The sequence below is a fragment of the Malurus melanocephalus genome, unplaced genomic scaffold, assembly GCF_030028575.1.
Source record: "Malurus melanocephalus ecotype Western Australia unplaced genomic scaffold, MMel_1.1 scaffold_82, whole genome shotgun sequence".
Lineage (NCBI taxonomy): Eukaryota > Metazoa > Chordata > Aves > Passeriformes > Maluridae > Malurus > Malurus melanocephalus.
Genome location: NW_026623314.1, coordinates 591,964 through 609,640, shown reverse-complemented (window position 1 = coordinate 609,640; position 17,677 = coordinate 591,964). Strand labels below are relative to the sequence as shown.

The following is a 17,677-nucleotide window of genomic DNA, read 5'->3' as shown; positions in this document are numbered from 1 at the left end:
TGCCACTGAAAAGCAGAGGAAATATGAAATAAATTTCTAGAATAGAATTTCTAGTCTGCCTTAGAATTAGTCTAGGCAGGATTTTCCTGTATACTTGATCATTTATTTGAAGATTTAGCCTGCATACTTTCTGCATACTTTTCTGGGAAAGATTTTGGATATCATCTAGAGTCTACTGGTCTAACAGACAATAATACAGAGCAAATTGATCAGGCCCAAAAGTTGGTTTGAATTAGAAATTTTTAGCTTATTGCATTCCTTTCAAAGGTCACAGACATGCCAGTGACTCTAATGATTACATCCCACTAAAATCCATTCTCTAAAAAGACAACTCCTTCTTTCCAGAGTGAGTTAGATCACTTCACATAGCTCAATAAAGATAAATATTTGCCACGGGGCTGCAGTTTGTGCAGAAGTTTTTCAGTTATTTGCAGCAGTGAGCTCTCAGGTACAAGAGTCAGAACAAAGGAAAAAAGTCAGAACAACATTTCTCCTTCTTTCAAAAATGTTAAATTATACAAAAGCTAAGTGCTACAAAAGCAATGTACCATAGTTTAATCCTACATAATTCATACAAACTACTTGATTGCAATAGTAAATTAAGTAATATAAATCTCCAAGTTTTACCAGATTTTATGCTATAAATCCTATTAGAAGAAAGTTTATCATTCTGACCATAGCATTAGCTCTTCCTTTAGCASTATATAGCTAAAAACTTAGTGCCTCAGAGATTTCTGCTGTGATTGAGGTGTCACAACGATCTTGGCGTAGCTTTGAAAGCTGTTTATGGAGATGCATGGGAAAGCTTTGTGAATAATTTTCAGTRTGATATTTTTCAGTCAACAGTGAACATACCTGAAATTATTTTAAAATATGGCATAAACTAAATTTCCACTTACTGCAACTTTGACAGTGTAGCACCATTTATAGGTAGTGGTGTTATCATTAGCAACTCCAATCCACGTGCAAATTAACCAAAAATGAAGATAGATATTTGCTTTCAGTTAGGCAGCCACCAAGGTGCATTATCATTATTCCAATCACAACTGATCTTCATGTTCTCCCTCATAACACAGTCCTTTCATTTCACCCTGTGCTTATAGTTTCCACAGATTTTCTGGAATTCCTGCATTACTTTGCAAGATCTGRCATTTCTTTAGTCATTGTTTGTGTCACTTACTGGCAATCAAAACTCAACAATTTAYGGAAATTTCTTGATTAAAAAAGTCTGCTATTATTTAAATACCTATCCAAAAAGTAACTCAGAAACCTTAAAACTCCGATTTGGACTTTAGCAAATGACACTTCCACACAAAGATTCAAAGCTGACTCTTTGTGGAGTCATAAAACTACACATGGAGTTTTGAAAGTGAATACACACAAATCACTCCTGTCAAGAGTCATTCACTAAGCAGTTATGGCGTTCACCTTTAAATCTTTGTTCTCTCAGTTTTGTACCATTTGTGAAATGATTGATGTCTTTTCCTATCCAAATAGGACAGTGGAAAGAATGTTTTCCTCATTTAAATAGATTTAAGCAGACCATAGAAATGCCCTGAATATTGATTAGGAGTAAGCTTGAAATTAAAATGAAATTCAGCTGTAACTGTACAGTTCCACAGCACAACTTAAAAGAGTAAAGATGAACTGAAATGTATTAAGATTGACAAATACATTTTCTAAAAGAAACTGGAACTAATAATAGCTGAATTGTGTATTTGTCACAAATACCCGCAGTCAGAAAACCATTGTGTTTGCACAATGCATTACTGAGACAACATCAAACAAAGGCCAGTGCACTCTTCATTACATCTTATGTCCTTCATAGGAAATTCTGAGCCCGTATGGAATATGTAGTAGCTCAGTGCTCATCACATCAGACCAGAGGAACGATGCCACGCAGCTCTCCAACAAATCACAACTAACCAACACTGTTTAAAATTAGATTTTCCATGAGTAATCCAAATAGCATTTTTTTTCACGTCATGATTCTATTGAAGAGATTTTGATCTCCGTGCAGATACTCCACAATTYGCAGTCACAAACTAGGCCCTTAGTGTTACCAATTAAAGACACAAAGAAGGGTAACAGTAAGACCTTTACTCAGCGTGGGTCTGTCAGAATTGTGCAGTTCCTTCCTACCCTCCTCCTCCTCTCAAAAAAGCCCTGTCCAATGTCTGTTTGACTGACTGCAAAAGTTATCAAAGCACGAGCAACTCAATCCTTTCAGTTTGAGTTTCAGGCCGAGTTTCAGGCTTGGCCATCAGCTGAAGCAAAGYGAGCTCCAGGTTTGAGCTGCAGTTTCCCCAAAAGGTAAGAGGTTACAAAGCCACAATCGCACAGCACTTGATTTGAGSTCATTTTCAAAAGCTACAAAATTTACCTTGTGTTGGGACTGCCAAAGTTTCAAGAAGCATCTCCCAAGAAAACCCTGCTCTTGTCCCTGGCTGTCACTGAAGAGCCAGTCCCCATGGACACCTTCTGTCCACCCAGAATGGGCACCCAGCCCTGGGCCCCAGGCAGCTCCCTGGGGAKGGGGACAAGCGAAGGCCAGGCCTGAATCACAGAATCATTTAAGTTGGAAAAGACCCCTGAGATCATCGAGTCCCACTATAACCAAACACCACCTTGTCAAACAGGCCGTGGCACTAATTGCCATGTGCAAGTCTGTCCTTAAAGACCTCCAGGGACGATGACTCCACCACCTCCTTGAGCAGCCCATTCCARTGTCTAATCTCCCTTTCTGTGAAGAAATTCCTGCTGATGTCCACCCTAAACATCCCTGGCTCAGCTTAAGGATATAAGCCTGTGGGTGGGCATGGAGATGAGCCCTGCTGCAGTATCCATGTCTGGGCGAGAACACAGGAATATCTTGGGGCCCCCAGGATTCTGGGATAGGAGTCCTGAGAAAAATGTCTTCATTTGAGTGGCAGAATCACCTAGYCAGGCCTTTAGAAACAAGCAGACAGTGTTTTTATGTCCGATTCCTGGTCTTTTGGTGAGTTTACATTTTTTCTGACTCAGCCGATCAATTTATAAAGCGAGTAAAACAAAATATATTTTTGAAGAAATTTGACATCCCTGATCCTCAAAAATCAATGTTCTCAAAGAGCTAAGTGTTACTACATTGCTGACCTATGAATGAGAAGACAGAAAAGGTTGTCTTATTTTACTCTGACTAGTTGTGTCTTTCATCAGAAATGCATTGAATATGGAGAAAGAAGAAAAACATGCTGTTGTCTTTCCCTTCTCCATCTCCCAAAATTAATGCATTTACAGGTGCTGTTGAAATATAATTTACATCTTTTAACCTCCATCTCTGTCATTTKCAGGAGTTATGACAACACTTCAGCAATCCTCTACTCTCATCCCCATGGAAACTGCCATCAGACGGCCAAAAATGGGACAGAATGCTTTAAACTAATCACTTTTCAATGGAGGAAGGCCCTTTTTTCCTACACCCGTTTCCATGGGATCAGAAGCCATTGCTGGTTGCCTAATTGTTTAAAATCTTGTCAAGTGCACAGGCAAGTGCTCAGTCTTTTWAAATGTGACTTTTTGTTTTGAATCAGGCTTCTAAAGCAGAATTTGTGAGCCTGATTCTTCTCCTATCCCACCAGTTGTCAGCCATTAAAAATTGAACTCAGTAGAGTTTTACCAGTTGGAAGCATGGAATAAGTTCCATTATTTAATTTTGGAAGAAAGTTTTCAGTGGAAAGAATGAAAGAGAGGACATGTATTAGTTTTATTCCATAAGGTAGCTCAGCACCACTCTGAAAGAAAGAATTTCTAGGCTGGTGCTGTCAGCCAGCACAGAAAAAGGCTATGTRTCAGGAGGTGGAGACTGCAGGCACAAAGGCCAAGAGACTTAACTTGAGAATTTTTATTCTCACCTATGCCACATTTATATTGATTTCCTAGTATATATTTTAAAAATATAAAAAGTTTTAAAACTTGGAATATCAGTTTTCATTGAGAAGACTGAGAAATAATACCAACAGGAAACTCTCTTGGCTGCTGTGAATTCAGAAGGCAAATTTTGCTACACAGTTCCATGAACAAGTACTGCAACGGATACTTCTGGGTTTATAGTTTAACCCCGTGCTAGGAAATTTCCTTTAGTGTAAACATGAATTTTCATATTATTATGAACCTTCCGAGTCCAGTTTTTGTGTTAAGGCCAACGACAAGATTTCGAACCAGTCTGTTAAAATTATATAAGCATGTCCATGAGAATGTCTCTGGTCAGGTCAGAGCATCAGGCTCTGCAATAAATCCAATCATTTTAACTGCTAAAGGCACCAATTATTGGYAATTCAGAAAATGATACTATCCCTGCAAGGGGAACACAAAAAAAAAATCCAACTATACATCAATGTCTTAAAAATACAATATTCCAGGATAAAAATGGAGTTTATACAATATTTTTTTAAAAAATATAAAGTTATTTTGAACCAAAAGTCCTGTATTCAGAATTGCAACAAAGCATAACACTCCTATTAAAACATTTGGTTACTTGTGAACAGGTCTGCAAATATGCAGCCAACTACATGGATTTCCTAATCATAAGATTATACTGTCTTTTATTCCAAATCTATGAGAAGCAGGATTTGAAAGTAATAAGTATGTGACTTAAGTAAATACCAAAAGAGGGGGTAAAAAAAAAAAAAGAGCAAAATGCATCCTTATCTTCACCACTGTTTCAGAGCTACATCCTGCATGTTCCTGGGAGGACATAGTAATTAGGGACTGAATTTTTCAGAAGGAGTCAATATCCCCCAATAAGACCAGCTGCAGTTATTAAAAACCTCAGCAGCTTAAGGAGATGGAAAGAAGAATGAAAGCAAAATTTCTCAGGTACAGAAATGAGGTAATCAGGTTGAGAATTTTGCCTGAAGCACCTTGTTTTGAGAGGTGSATCTGTTAGGCTTTACATCAGGGCACAACTTCTCTCTGGATCTCCTGAAACCTTTCCATTAGCCATGAGGTCACCAGTTAGCTCTGGCACAGGACAGGTGCTAACCGCACCTGAGAGCCAAAGTCATTTGAAACAGCTGATTTTGAAAACAATTGCTTCAGAATAGTTCAGCACATTCTTATTTATCCTGGTGTGTTGAATTGTCAGAGCAGTAATCCAGTTTTTAAAAAACCCTCTAATTATTGTTTGGCAACAAAAGTCAAATCAGCTTCTCTATTGACCCATTTATAACAATTTTTCTAAAGATTTTGATCTTCAGCAAGACCCAAATGGCTGTTGTAGAAAAACACTGTTGAAAGGTTTTCAGATGAAAGCAAAAGAAAGCCAAAGAAAGCCAGCGATGCTTTCTTCACATTGCTGTTAAATGATCAATTCCATTTTTCTGGAGCTAGATGACCACTGGCTTTATCTTTACTCTCTGGTCTCAGGCCTTTTCTGGACTTTTTTTCAAAGGCTTCATATCTTTATTCAATCTCCTCCCAGATTCAAAATACAGTATCGCACTCTTTAAAAACCACTCTTTTTCATTCTGAAAAGTGAATAGGAGCTGAAATAATCTTACACTCCTGACTTATAMTTTTGTTTTTCTCTGGATGTTGTTTGGCTAGCTTGTAAAATTCCATACATGCCAGGTCTCATGTAGAAACTACACCACAAAAAGCAAAAGCAGTGCCATCATTTTTCCTGACAACTTAACTGGAAAAGAAAAGCAGCATAGTATTAAAATACACCAGCCAGTATTAAGGTGGGGTAAATGCTACAATATTTCCTTTTCAATTATTCCACATTATTCATATTTCCGTGATTCCAGAAAAGCTGATACAGAAGTGAGCTAAAATTTTGCTCCAGGACATAGTTTCAGAGGTTTTGGTCTTTGTACTTGTTTTTCATCTGTGTTTCCTATCAAGAATGCTGGTGTTTTTTGCAGAAGTCATTTTTCTGAGTCTCATCATGATGGGTCTTGATATTGTTTTCATTAATGAGTAATCACTGTGTATCACAGTCTTGCTCATTTGCTTCATTTAGTAGATAATTCCTGTCCTCAGATGCCATTCATTTGAATAGGAGACTCCTGCATACATCCAATTCTTTGTTCTTCCTGTTTGTGGGGTTTTGTTTTGTTTTAGTGCTTAAAAATAAAAAATTAAAAAACACTCTGGAAAAAATAAATCACATGTATGTAATGATGGACCATGTCCCCACCCCCCAGATGGGTTATTTTGGGTCACATTTCATTTTCACATCAAGAAAAAACTGGATGAATAGTGAATGGGAAAGTATCATTATAATTGGAATCCTGCTGGTTTATGCAGGCCTGCACATCTGGAATAGGGTGGGAAAAGAGAAACAGAAGAGAAGGATTCTTCTCACTAGACAAAACCAGGGAGTCTGGAAAGCACATGTCGTCTGGTTTCTTGAGTCACAGCGAAAGTTAGCATTTAGAAAAGAAAATGTTTAGCAGCAAGCCTTCCCTCCCCACCTATCTCAGTTCAGGAGTGCTCCTGTTTCCTCTTTGAAGCTGTGCCTCAGCCACCTCTGTTATTCCCTTTCTATGAATTTGTGGGCTATTTCCCTGCTCTGCAGGCCCCAGTGAACGCTTAACTGKGGTATCAAAGTGATCCCTCCCCAGCCAGCCTCCTCGTTACAGATTAACAGGCACTGCCCTCGTACCACACAGCAATTTAGACAGGCAAACACGTTCATTCATGTGACTGATAAAACGTGTTTGCTTTGTGTTAAAGAATCTATAAAAGCCTTTTCTAACGCTGTATTGAAACAGTCATGAAGGTTTCATTAGCGGTAAACAGCTCCAGCGCCTTATCTGGGTCACTATGGTGTTATACACATGGCTCTGCGCCCAAGGGCTTTTACAGCTCTTTGGAGGCTTCATCTTGAACTCCAGCTGAGCCCCCAGGCAGGCAAAGAGCAGGGGCACGGCCCCTCCGAGCTGTGAAATGAYCCCTCGGTCTCATGGATGAGAGGGCTGGCACGTCCACCCCAAGAACACACATCTGCAGTCCCTCTGTGGAGGTGCCAAAGAGCTCCAAAGAATGCACCAGTCACTTCCACACTAAAGCCCAGCAGAGGGACAATGCATGCTGTTGGCTAAATCTGTGCCACAGGAAGAAGCCATGAGATCACTTTAGTCTGTTTTAAGTGACACACAGTGACAGTGTGGTGATGTACTATGAGGAAGGATCACATAACCTAAGCACTATTATTTTTATTACCATTATTTTGTCATCTCCATCTTATTTCGCTCTCCACGTATACTTCCCAATCCATCATACAGACTAATTACATTCAATGAATGACATCTCAAGTTACATTACAAAAAGAAACCCATTCTTAGAAGTTTCTCAACTGAGTCGTAAGCAATTAAAACCATCTCTGAGTGCTTCGTTTAATTTTCTTCAATGGAAGAAGCCTTAGAAGTAGGTAGAAGTAATTTCCTTTTCAGAAGGGCCATGAATTCATATTATGGCATATGAATAATGCATTGTTCTATTTAAAACATCTGAAGAGCCAGCATGTTCTGCTGAAAGCTGGTCCTACTGGCAACATAAAGCAGGGGACTAAAGCTCTGCAAATAAGTCAAACACAAGTAATGCAGTGCTGAGGGTTGCCTCATCTGTCAGACACGGGGGGCCTATAGAAGAGGGCGCCTTGTCTTGTTCCAAGCACAAAGTTGGCTGGAGACATGTTAAAAAAAGTAACTTAATAAGACTGGTCTGCTTCATACAGCACAAGTTATTTGTGTATCTCAGCCACTTGACCATGAGCAAGATTCAGATGCTTCCCACTGAAAATAGGAAACTGGTGAAAAAAATACTTTCCTCAGTGCTAGCATGGCTGGAACAACATATTCATCATAGTCAGCACTGCCAGGTTTATAACTAACCCTTTCTAACCTATTTTATAACTCACCACTAAAACATTTTACAATTAACTCTTTCAGATCTTAGAACCTATCAGGTGTATTAATTCAACAGCAGCAATTCTGAATGCATAATTCTACCACCCTTAACATCACTGTCTTCGCTGGGCTCAGTAACCCCTGCTAACATGTTCACCTTAAATATGTGGGGCAATTGGTGCAGAAGCATGTTTAGGGCTATAACTGGGTTTGGGATCTTCTCTTACTTCTGAGAAACCGTATTTATTTAAAAAAAAAAAAAAAAAAAAAAAAAAAAGAAAAAGAAAAACAAAACAGCTACAACAGCCAAATCTTTGTTCCTGAATAATGTTTGCATAATCAGGACTGACACTTAGGTATTTTATGCTCTGGCTAATCTCAGTGCCTTCTGCAAAAAATATAAAGTGATTCTCCACGATTTCTATTGGCTGTGTGGACAAAAGGTTCTTTGTGCATTGCAGGACCAAAAGCATTACATACAGTAAATATTTGAGCTGAAGGTGTGCTACTGATAGATTTGTGTGCACTATCGTTATTTTAYGTTATTCGTGTTGTTGGCTTGCATCCCACTTTGCGGCACAGTAAAGTAAATGCTCAGAAAGCTGTTGAGCAGGAAAGAACCTGCTACATAATGCACAAATTGCAATAGATGATTACTACTTCAGACAATAAAAAGCTTGTTATTCTTAATATCTGGGAGAATGTATGCTTCTTGGACTGCATAATGCACCGTGATGACTCACAAGCCTTTCTTAATTACTACAATACCATCTTAATTTACTTCAGATCCACCTATACAGGTCAATTTATAAAAAAATACGAACACTTTGGGAAAAAAAATTAAATTCTATCATGTTTATAGAACTTAACTAACCAAAAGATGAACYGACTTAGTCAACCAGACATTCCTATGAAGGGGTGAACAACTTTGATAGACATATAACTTTGCTTCAATTTTAGAAGTAGACAAAGCAACTCCTCCGTTTAGGGCAAATTTTAGGCAGCTAAAATATATGAGATAATTTATTCCTTGCCCGTGTTTGTTTCTCTGCTAAGTACCTTACTATAGCTGAATAAAAATATCACTGAGAATCAGAAAAAGAGGCAGAAGATGTGTCTTTATGAGAGAGGAATTTATTCCATTGTGTAGAGACAAAGAAGTTAAATATAAGTTACTTCTGCTGCCATTACTTGCCTAAATCCTCCTTTACCAACAGAATAGCCCTATTGAAGTACCACTGGTATTAGCTAAAGGGTTAGGTAAATAAAGGTGGCAGAGGGGACAGCATGATGTAACACTGTTCTTTTTTCAAATGCCATATGAATGTGATTCTTATAATGTTCTCCCACTTAAATGCCAAAAACAAGCCAAAGATCTCAAAATCTTATCCTTTATCTCACAACTTGAATAAATACCCAATCCTGTACAWGGTGAATCAAAACTGAGCCATGTGCATTAGATCATTCCAAGATCAAAACAAAAAGCATGCTTGAATCTCTGCCATGGATTTAACTCASAAAATTCCTAATAGATATCCTGGAACAATATCATACTATTTATAGTCTTCTTATTGTAGTTTTGGCAACTTTATTTCTGCAATATAGCATTTCTAAGAATAATTTTTGAAAATTGCTTATATAACAAATTGGTTATTTTTTAGTGTGAATCCTTACAATGAGATGATGGGAACTTCCAGATGTCAGACCAGTCTATGTCTGGAAAATAATGTGCCCCATGTGGCCCATAATTAGCCCATATTCTATAAGATGTGCTGCAATGACTTAGCAGAACCTTCTTTGTATAAGAACAAAAGCCATTACATTTAATTTAAGGACACAAATTAATAATACTGAAATGGAACCAAAGATTGGACCCATCAATATTGTCCTCTATATTGATATTTCATTTAGCAATTGGGGGATTTTTTTAATTCTGTTTGGGGTTGTTTTCTGGAGAGAAAGGAGGAAGAGGAAAAAAGCAAAGAAAGGTAGGAGGTTGCAAGTTTTACTGTGAGTTTTGAAATGGAGAACTTTGAGCTGTCATACATTTTTTAAATCATAAGCATAATAAACAAAATAGTTACAACAGGATAGAATCAATGCTGTAAGAGTTTCTGCAAGATGTATGATTCTACTGAAAAATAATGTATTGGTTTTCTCAAGAAATTACATGCCAAAGTTCTCCAATGCAAGGTGCCAGGGGATCAGAGAATACTTGAGGTTGGARGGAAGTTCAGAATGTCTCTGGATCAACCTTTTGCTCCTACAGGCTCAGCCATGTGCTCAGACCAGAACACTCAGGGCTGTGACTAAATGGRTTTTAAAAACGCCCAAGGACAGAGATCACATGCCACCCTCTGGGCATRGTCTTGACTGCCCTACCACCCTCGTGGAAAACAGGGTTCTTCCTGKGTGCAGTTTGCTTCTCTCTTGTTTCAGTAAATATCTGCTGGGCCTCCCTTCCCACCAGGCACTGCTGTCCATAGTGGCAGCCCTTCCTCGGGCATTACAGGGCTGCTGTTGGTCTGCCCTTGAAGCTGCCTCCCCCCAGGCTGAGCACCCATTATTTACCTGCAGCAAATCCACAACAGGTAACACAAATCATCATAAATCCTCTTACACTCAGGCAAACAACTCCAGCTGACATCACCCCTAGGAGCATCAATCAAAGAAAATGCTGACAAGGGACACGGAAGCTCCAATCTGTCTGCTTCCATCACCAAAAAGTTACTCCAATTCCCAATTTCAGTTTCTTCCATTGCAGCCTCCAGCAGCACCTCAGGCATGCCACGAGAACCGATGGATTTTTTTGTGCTGTATTAAAAGATGCTGCAGCTCTGAGGTGTTATTATGACTGTAAGAGTAGTGAGTTGATGGTACAATACAAACTGTTGCCTGCATTAAAGCTTCCCAATGCCAAGAATATGCACCTGATGAGGGAAAAGGTAACACACAAAGTCTGCTACAGATCAGACAGGTAYGTCACCCATGCAAAAATTATCTTTTACTATGAGTGTAGTCTGATGTGCAATTTCAAACCTTTCTACCCACCTCTAGAGAGATTTCAAAGGTCTAAAAACTCAAAGATTTTTGAGAGGATATGAAGAATATAATGACGAGTTTTCTAATGAGTACKTTCTTTTTCCAGCCCATTGTACAACATCCTAGTTTATATCATAATGTAAATGGTCTCTGTGTATGATTTTTGGCTTACTCCATCATGACACCTGCAAACGCCCACCGCGGGAAAAACACACGYGASRCAGGCAGGTCCAGGTTTCTTCTTTATTAATCTTCGTATTCCAAGCTCTTTTAGCTATAGTGATTTAGCAGCTCTTTCTTCTGTAGTGATTTTCAGCTCTCTCTGAGCTGTCCCTGCTCCCAGTGCGTCTTTTATAGGGTTTCTTATCTTTACCGGGTTTTGAGAATAAACCAATCAGTGTTACATAACCAGAAAAACTCTCCAATGTCCACACATCACGTTCCAGTCTCTAAYTGGTAGATGCCTTCATCTGTCCAATCCCATGGCTGGTTGTGTTAGCYCAGCTCCATCCCACACCATATCATCTTGCTCATGCACACACACTCACCAGTCCTGCCCACACCGAATCCAAAGCCCAGCCTCCCCATACATAGCTGTAAAGACCACGGCAGACACCCACCAGTCACCCTCAGGTAATCATCTCCCTACTAAACCAAGGAGGCTTCTGTATGGAGGCAGATGAGGTACTTTCTTGCATCCCATTCCACCCCCTGGCTCAGAAATGTGATAAAAAGCAGCCAGGGATACAGTCACATCTGATATTGCCACAGCCACTTTTTCTACTATGAATATCTATGATTGAAGTGTAACCAAAACATGGATACACTTATGCAGATAAGAAGCAGAAAGTAACACTGAAACAGAAGTGGTTCACATCTTGCCTTTAAGATGCTGGTCTGAAACCTCAGTTCAACACCATCTTTTTAATTTTTTTAGCATGATCCTACATGAATAATTCATTCCTCTTACCTTCAATRAATTATTTTAAAATACCAGTTCTGATGCTCACTATTTGTTTGCTGTTGTTGTTTTATGCTGTCAACCCTTTGGGGAAAATACATCACTTTCTCCTTGCAAGAGCTATGCAGTAAGGAAGAGTAAATCTGGTTCAAGTAGATGTTAATTTGGAAAGGCCTTAGATCCTAAACTTGAGCAGGATAAGTGCACAGCACTCAGCAGAAACCAACTAGAATTGCCTGGGATCCCATCGCACTGTTTGAGCAGGAGTTTAGGTCTGCTCTGAGCACCAGAGCTCAGAGCACTCTCCCCAGCACCCAGCTTTGCACCCGTGAGTTGCAGTCACAGTTTAATTGGTGCAATAATGTTACATGAGGTCAAAGCACAACGTATACCTGAAGCAATATGGAAACCTGAAGATGAATGTGGAAACACAGGATACAAACAGTGTGGCAATGGCAAAAATTAAACAGTGAGATTGACTCTGCATTTATAGCACGTCGGCATTCCACCAGCCACTCAACAAGGAAGGACAATTTAGGAATGCTGTTGGCATTCACAAGCCCATTTGCAGTTCTGGGCACATTTTTTTATTGGATCTAAGAAATAAAGTTACCCTGCGGCAATTCTTCAAGAGAACATAATGAACAAATAGGGAGGCAGGAGTGAGAGGTTTTGGTGAAATACAACATTTAACACTCCTTTGATAGTCTGAACACTCATAAGGAAAACAGAACTTAGCCAAGAAAGCAATTAAAGCTTCRAGCCAAATCCTCTGTGGGCATAAATCAGTTGCACTGTTTTATACAAGGTGAAGAGCTGGTCCTGAAATGAATTCACCCTGCTGCTATGTTATCAAAGAGCTTCTATTCACCCCTCCTGCTCACCAGTGCTTGAAAGGAAGCATCCCATGAAGTATATGCCAGAACCCACACGATATATCTCACTGCATTTCCTCATCCTATCCCCTCTGCTGATGACCTCTGGACCCTTTCTTTCAAATCCTCTGTGTTCTGATACCCCCACTGCACAAACATGGTTACCTATTTCCTACAGAAATAAACTTTGTTCAGTAACCATGGACATAGCTCCTCCAGTCAGGAAAACACAAAAAACAACTGTCCATTGTGAAAAAAAATGAAAACGCTCCTGTTCCCATTCAGTGACCCCATCCCCACTGACACCAGAGCAGCAATTTTTCTTATCTGAGGAAACATGACCACTGGGAGAAGATTACACACTGGAATATTGCAGTCACATTGAGCAATACCTTTCTTTTTCCTCTTCTGTAATCACAGTACTGAAGGATAGATCTGACAGGATTTTATTGACACAGACTTTTTATAGATCCAGTTAAAAGGTCCCCAGACGCTCATTCAGCTTCCTGTACATATAGCACAAAAGCACTGCAGAATCATTGTTAATGAAAATRCATTTTACTCTGAATAAGCAGGGGACCAGAGAGGGGAATTCCAAAAGACCTTAAGAGACACCGCTCCAGTGCAGCACATTACCTGTGTTAGCTTGCCATAACCAAACAGGAATACTGTCTCTTATCATTAAGRGAATTGTAAGACACGGCCTCAGCTCTCAGCCCACATCTATCTGATTGAACTTTGGCATATGTCTCCTTCACCTCATTTCCCTATCTCAGCAATAAAGATTGGTTCCTTCACTTCATCTATCTTGTCAAATTAGACATGTACATGAACCCTTTCACCCCACATAATGTGGTTGGAATAATGTGAGAGAGCCCTGAAAGCCTTGTACTCAGCCACAAAAACATCCCTGCAGTGAAGCCACTAAACTACTTACAGAAGTAACACACTGCATCACATAAAAGCCTGATCTCAGTTAAGCTTCCAGAAATATATAGATTAATTACAACTTTAATTTTATGTACTTAGAGACCCTTAGCTGAAGAATTCAGCCAAATTATCACAGTAATACTACCAACACTAGTTAAAGCCAGCAAATAATTGTTTCCTTAGCCTCTTGGTTTCACACATTTATCCACTTTTGAAGCTGATTTTTACTACGCTTTAAGGTAAAAACCAAACACAGCACCAGTGCATCTTGCTAAAATGCAACAACAAATTCCCAACAGGTTTTGTGCTATGGAACAGTGGGAAAAAAATATACAYACACACACTTTTCCTGTTGTAATGAAACTCTAACCATACTTGTTTTTGAATAGGGCAACAGAAAAAAACAGCTGARATTTGAAATRTGACACTCAGCACACACATTGTCCTTAATAAGAAGTACATGGTGTACTGTGTTTGAGGAAGACATGGGTTTTGCTTTTTTTTCTTCAGTACTAATTGACTGAAAAAAGCCCCTTCCAATTTTAACAGAGCCTAATAAAGCTGTGCCTTTCTGACATCACAACAGTTACCTTTGCCCAGACTGACAAGCTTATGAGCTGCTGAAAAGATTTGTGGGAGGGAAATGTTCATACATAGATAACATCATACTCTCTGATTCATAAAGTGATAGAAACCTGAGTAAAATGACCTAAAAGTGGCCACTGATCCATAACAGACCAAAGATCGGCTCTGGCAGCTCAGACTTAGTCAGATGGAGTCAGCAGACCCATTTCTTCTGGAAAAGCTGTGTGCTTCACTATGCCCTGAATTGCCTTTGCTCAAGCCAGAGGCTCTCCTTCTCCAGTCATGAAAGATTTGGAAATTCTATCTGGATGTCCCACTTCCTTTGTGAGTAAGCCTAAGGCCTTTTCCTACTCCTGGACATGAGGAAAGAAATGCTGCTATCACCCTCACCTACCTTCAGAGTGCAACTCTACTGCAAGACAGATAATACTTCCACAGTACTCTTCTAGTTTTAACCTATTTATGGCCATATTTATTCTTTCATCTCTGTCGCCACTTTAAGGTCATGTCTGTAGTGTACTAAGTCTGATCTGTCTCAGTGAGAGAGTGGTCCCTGAGGAACTTCCTTATCCTTCGAATCTAGGATTTAAAAGGGAAAAGCATGGCTATACGGGCCATTTCYATACAATACATGCCATGGGAACCATCAGGATCCTGAGCCAATATCAGATCAAACCACAGGCACTGAAGATTACATGCAAGATAGCAAATCAGAACAATGTCATGACTTAAAGGATTTGGAACTTGGTCGTGTGTAATCCAGGAACATGGTCATATAAATCTCTCCATTTATGGGCACCTGAAGGAATCAGGCTGCCATGGATGACCACTGGTTCAGACATCTACAGCCTATAATCTCTGGAGAGATCAAGTGTGACTCAAATACAAAGGCAATTGAGCATCCATTATAACCTAGATGTGTCAGAATAATCTGTCCATGCAGAAACAAGAAAGGGGACATATTTACAGGATTGTGAGCATGAGTGTCACTCCTATTTATGTTGTCTTTAAGTCATGGAAGCGACTCATTTATGGAGTGCTCCATAAATAGTTTTAGCTTCTCCCCCCACCCTGCAACCAGTCTAACAACACTTTGCAAACTCCCTGTTTCACCTGCTCCATGCAGCACCCGGGTGAAACCTCTGCAGTGCATGGTCCTTCACTCATGGATYACAGCTGGTTAAATTTTCAGTTTAGCAGATTTAAAACATTGCTAATGCTCATAATTTAATGTTGCAGCAAGTCAAAGCCAGGTTCTAACCAGAAAAACAGACACCTCATGCGTGCTGCTCCAGCTTTCCAGCTCAAATAATTGTCTTGTGTCTGCCAGCACAGGACACATGAGTAAGACATTGGCACTGAAGTGAAAACTGCAAGATCAGTTATCAGGGTTTGTAAGCTTTTCTTAGCAACGGGAAAGGCAGTCATCATTTTCTGTCTGTGCAGGATTTCAGCAGAAAAAAAGCCTTTTTAATTTCACAAAGAAGAGCTTTTCAGCCTTACACAAGAGGTCACATAGAGCATTGTAGCAGTGCTTCCTGGATATAATCAAATACATACAGAGGTAAGTGCCACTGCCTCTATCTTTCACTTCATTTCCCATTCTCTGGTCATGACAACTTTAGCTCATCATAGCTACTCTTTCTGCTCTCTTTTGATTACCTTTGAAACTGATTCTGAGGTCATGTCCAACACAATCATTTGGTCTATACCAAAATCCTAGCAACTCCCTGCAACACTCAGTCTCAAGTGCTGGACACTGCTGTGAGTCTGGGATAAGTCTAAATCCTCATCCTTATGCTGAAGGATCCAAATTATGGGGAAAAAATTTTCTCACCTGTAGTTCTTCCTAGGCCTTAAAGATAGTTGTGAGGACTGCATGTTAGAAAAAGACCAGGATTTGAATCTGAGATGTGCTAGGACAACTGTATTCTTCTGTCGTTGTAAGATAACCAGATATGGACTGCAGCTTTAAAGTCAAGATGTGATGCCAGGGATGCTGACAGCAAGTGTCACAAAGCKGTGCCAGAGAAGACAGAAAAAGCATCTTAGTGAGATCACAAAGGTGATTTTCGACATCCACCGTTCTCAGTCTCCAGCCAACACCCGGTTGGTGGCAATGTGACAAAAATCCTGAGGATGAAAAACTGTAGGAATGACCAGCAAAACACACATTCCACCATGATACATGTACCATTTACATCTTTCAAAATTCTCTGTATTTGTTCCAGCCTTGAAACACAGAAGCAAAGCTAAATTTTTTTATGCCTTTCCTATTCTTCTTTACCTGCCATGATTAAAAATTCGGACTRTAATAGATCCATACCTATGTTGGTATCCACCATTGCAGGAAGATTAATTTTCTGAAGAAATGCACAAGTATTACAGAAATGGTAAGAACTATCCTGTAATTGTCAGGTCAAATCCTGTTGATGATGGTTAGGACCACTGTAAGAAACTAAAAGAAGGGAAGTTTCAATCCTAATGTGCTGCACAATCTGCAGAAGACTTTAATATGTTTGCTTTATGGTTTACCTCTTTCGCTGACAATGGACCCAAAAAATTGGGCTACAGAGGCAATCGCTCACATTAATTAACCCCAAACTCACAAAGCAAAAGTGCATTTCTTCCACCAGGCATGACTAAAGCACAGATTCACACATGACTCAGTACCAAGCCCTTGCTGCAGCTYCCAAGCCTCTTCAGCTTGGGAGATGGACCCATGGAATCACCTGGGCTTTTGTAACTCAATATGGCATAGTGTCTTTTGTTAAAAAATACACACTCAGGGAGCATTTTTATAAGGTTTTGTTAGTAATTCTTAATTRCAAGTTCTTAGAAAGAGGTATTAAAGACTTTAAACTCTGGTGCTTCTTCTTGAACTTAGTAAGGAATGAGGTTGCTCACTGCTTTGCATATTTCCCCTTGTACAGAAACAGAAGTTTGCTCACCAAATGCTTGTAAAACCTCATTGTGCCTTACAGAGTTTCAGAATAGTTTTCACAGAGGGGGATTGAGGGGAAGACTCTTAGGTTTTGGCTGAAAAATCGTATTTCAGAACAATGTTAATCAAACTACTAATGACTATCCCATGAGCAAGCATGGCCAGTATTGTTCTTTGCAAAATATGTACCAGCATTGTTCAGAGACACTAAATGAGGATTCTTTTGGATACAATTCAAATACAGTGCAACATGTCATYGTGATACCACTCTAATGAAGGAGCACTAATGCTTTGGATATTTACCTGAACATTGGCATCTCCTCACTGGAAACTAAGTTATTGGCAGTGCCAGTTTTTGCCAGCCTTTCTTCCTTCAAAGCAAATACAGTGGACTGCAAGAACAACTTTCCAATTCCAGCTAAATGAGCAGCAGGTCAGCTCTAAG

The 17,677-nt window shown here is 39.6% G+C and overlaps 1 long non-coding RNA gene across 1 annotated transcript in view; it reads right to left on the bottom strand.

The window, feature by feature from the left end:
- The window catches only part of LOC130574439 (uncharacterized), a 162,902-nt gene extending 146,605 nt beyond the window's left edge, over nucleotides 1–16,297 (bottom strand). Inside the window, exon 1 of the long non-coding RNA XR_008965433.1 lies at nucleotides 16,126–16,297. This is a non-coding gene — a long non-coding RNA (uncharacterized LOC130574439). The remainder of the gene's footprint in view (nucleotides 1–16,125) is intronic.
- Nucleotides 16,298–17,677: the final 1,380 nt, after the last annotated feature.